The 3,740-nt window shown below is 44.3% G+C and overlaps 1 pseudogene; it reads left to right on the top strand.

Moving 5' to 3' along the window:
• The first annotated feature begins 569 nt into the window (after positions 1–569).
• Positions 570–1,329, top strand: LOC116634872 (annotated as a pseudogene).
• Positions 1,330–3,740: the final 2,411 nt, after the last annotated feature.

Genomic DNA, 3,740 nt, shown 5'->3' with positions numbered 1-3,740 from the left:
TTCTATCTCCAAGAGCAATAATATCTGGGGTCCAGGCCTGAAGAGCAGGGGTGTCAGCAGACTGAGGGGCTCCCAGGATGGGTGAGGAGTACTCCCCTGGATACCAGTAGAAGCGGAATCAAATCTGGTGGGGGAAAACTCTCCAAGTTGGGCCTACAGACTCCTAGCATTGCTTAATGATTACCAAACACAAGACCTGCCACTGAGTGATTACAGAAACATGGAAAGAACAGATTTACACCATCAAGGACTTAAGAGATAAAATGCAGAGTAGCTAGTAGTTGTAATTACAAAGATGAGCATACAATATGAAATAAGAAACAGATTTTAATAGTTGGCCATAAAAATGAAAACTGTTGGGGCACCTGGGTGGCTCAGTGGTTAAGCGTCTGCCTTCGGCTCAGGTCATGATCCCAGGGTCCTGGGATCGAGCCCCACATCAGGCTCCCTGCTCCACGGAGAGAGCTTGCTTCTCCCTCTCCCACTACCCCTGCTTGTGTTCCTCCTCTCTCTGTGTCTCTCTCTGTCAAATAAATAAAATCTTTAAAAAAGAAAAAAAAAAACTGTAGAGCAGTAGCCACAGCTTTGGAAACATGGTGGAACAAGAGCAAAGAAAAAAGATCCCATTGGTTCCAGAAAATCTGAAAAAGAAGAAGGCTTATCAGGCCCTTAAAGCCACTCAAGCAAAGCAGGCACTTTTGGAGAAGAAAGAGCAGAAGAAAGGAAAAGAGCTCAAGTTTAAGCGACTGGAATTGTTCTTACTTGATTCCTGGCAGCAGCAATGCGACAGGGTGCGCCTCAGATGACTAGAAGGGAGACCTCGTGGCTTGGAAGTGCCAGATAAACATGCCTTGACCTTTGTTGTATGCATCCAAAGGATTAATGGGGTGAGTTCACTGGTGCAGAGGACCATTGCAAGGCTTCGCCTGAAGATTTTTAGTGGTGTCTTTTTCAGAGTGACCCCCCAGACCATAAAAACACTGCATATAGTGGAACCTTATATGACCTGGGGACTTCCAAATCTGAAGTCTGTCCGGGAACTCATCTTGAAACGTGGCCAGGACAAGGTCAAGAATAAAACCATCCCTCTGACAGACAACACAGTGATTGAGGAGCACCTGGGGAAGTATGGTGTTATTTTCTTGGAAGACCTCATTCATGAAATTGCCTTTCCGGGGAAAAATTTCCAGGAATCTCTGCATTCTTATATCCTTTCCATCTCTCAGTGGCCCATCGTGCTACCAAGAATAGAGTGGACTACCTCAAGGAGGTGGGCTTACCTGGCTATCAAGGGGACGCATCAATCAGCGCATTCCGCAGCTGAATTAAACCCAGAATATCTGAAAGCTCAGTGCATTGGTGGCATGTGTTTTGTCTTTTGGAATTGTTTCCAGTATCTTCAAAGAAGATTATTTTCTGTTATATCTTCAGAAACTAGAGGGTGGGTCAAGGAAAAGATGATGATGCTCCTGGCAGGCACTTGTCCTTACAGCCCAGTTCCAGGGAAAAGTTCCAGTGTGTTTTCCACATTGGCTGCCACCACCACCTCTGAAGTCAGCAGAGGACTCCTGCCACAGAAGAGGGAGTCCTGCTGTGTCACATCTATCCTGGAGTTTAATGTTGGTGAACGAATACCCAAGCATGAATACAAGATAGCAGTGGACCAAGCTCAGGGACATACTTGAACCTGGGGGTTCCTGGGGCCTTGTTTTGGAAGGAATTTGAAATACAGTTACAAAGAAGAACACAAAAACAGTGCTCAGTTGTCAAAAAAAAAAAAAAAACTATAGGCACTGAAATCAAGAACTCAATGGGTAAATAAAAAATAGACAAAATGTGGGGCGCCTGGGTGGCTCAGTCAGTTAAGCGTCTGCCTTCAGCTCAGGTCATGATCCCAGGGTCCTGGGATTGAGTCTGGCATCAGGCTCCTTGCTCAAGGGGAGCCTGCTTCTCCCTCTCCCACTCCCCCTGTTTGTGTTCCCTCTCTCTGTCAAAATCTTTTAAAAAAAAAAAGACTAGATGTAACTGACGTGATTTAAACTTGAACATCTTTCTAAATTATCTACAGGACAGGAAAGGTAAAGAGAAGGACTATGCAAGATCAGTTGGGAGATAATGGAGGATGGAATGAGAATGTCTAATATATTTCATTATATTTAGTAATGAGCAGAATAGAGAAGAGGCAACATTTTAAAAGGTAATTGGAAAATTCCCAGAGTTGATAAACATGAATCCATAGCTCCACAAATCACAATGTATCCTTTAAAAAAAAAAAAAAAAAAGATTTTATTTATTTATTTGACAGAGAGATAGCACAAGTAGGCAGAGCGGCAGGGAGAGGGAGAAGCAGCCCCTCCCCTCCTCTCCCCCACTGAGCAGGGAGCCCGATGCGGGACTCAATCCCAGGACCCTGGGATCATGACCTGAGCTGAAAGCAGATGCTTAACTGACTGAGCCACCCAGGTGCCCAATCACAATGTATCCTAATTTGGATTAAGACATTCCTATAAATGTAGTGATATGAAGAACATCAAAGCAAAGTGAAAATTTTAATTTCTGCTACCTAAAATGGGTTAGGTTTTAGGGTTAGCGCTCCTAACGAGTGCAATTAAAATGCTAGGTAAAATATTCTAAAAATCTTAACATCCGAGCGTGAACATAATGAGGAATGAGCAAGCCAAAATCCAAGACATGGTAAGAGCCTAAAAGTTAAGAGAGCACTCCAAGCCACCTAGGACCTAGAAGCAAGTAAGGCAGAAGTAGATGACCAGGTCCCAAAGTTGAGGAGTCTGATAGACCCTTCCCATTAAGTTGGGGCCCCAGTAGTAAATTTGGATTCTTTCTTCCATCTCCCTGGTGCTGAGCAGAACACAGAAGTATAACAGCAGCCCGACCCTGAGACCCAGTACTGACCCCTGAGGGGAATTAAAGCCCAACTTTGCATTGCTAGAGTGGGGAGAGGGCCCCAAAATCACGAATTAAAGTGGTTCCAGACACATAGGATCCCAAATGCATGGTAGAAGCGAAGACCATTCTTTTCTGGAAAAAGCAGTCCTCATCTACAGTCACCGTGCAAACACATGAATAATTTCAAGGACTGTGAACAGCACATGGTTGATAATAAGCACACAAGGAAGCCACACCACTAGTGACAACCCTTAAAAACAAAAGCAGCCCACTCCCAAAAAGAAAGGCGATTCTGGAGTTACCAAATATAAATTAAAATGCAAATGAGTACGGTTTTAAAAATATAAGACAGGCTTGAAAATAGGAGAGTGGGACACTAAAAAATGGTTGAGCAGATTTGAAAACCAAATGTAACTTCTAGAAGCGAAAGCTAAAGTTTAAAGCACAGTTGGACAGAGCTGGGCAACGTGGGTTCACGGGAAGCTGGAGCACCATGCTGCCAGGAGGAACAGGAAGACACGGAGGAGATGGTGAGATGCAGACAGGACGCCCCAGAGGCTCAGTGCCTGGTGACTGCTGTCCCAGCGAAGCAGAAAGAGTGGATCAAAGAGGTCATCTCAAGGGATGGAGGCTGGGGATTTTCTAAAACTGATGAAGAACTGATTCCTTGGATTGACAATCCCAAACAGAATACATAAAAAGGAACTCCTATCTACACACAGTATCATGAAACTAGATAACCAAAGGTAGAGCAGATTTGGGGGTAAAAACACCCAGACTTTTACCTCTGACAGAGCCTTCAAAGCAAGGTCAGCCAGTCTGACAACTAAATT

This window comes from Phoca vitulina, unplaced genomic scaffold (assembly GCF_004348235.1).
Source record: "Phoca vitulina isolate PV1807 unplaced genomic scaffold, GSC_HSeal_1.0 scaffold10, whole genome shotgun sequence".
In the NCBI taxonomy this organism is placed as follows: Eukaryota; Metazoa; Chordata; class Mammalia; order Carnivora; family Phocidae; genus Phoca; species Phoca vitulina.
The sequence above is the reverse complement of the archived record's forward strand: the minus strand, read 5'-3'. Positions and strand labels throughout refer to the sequence as shown.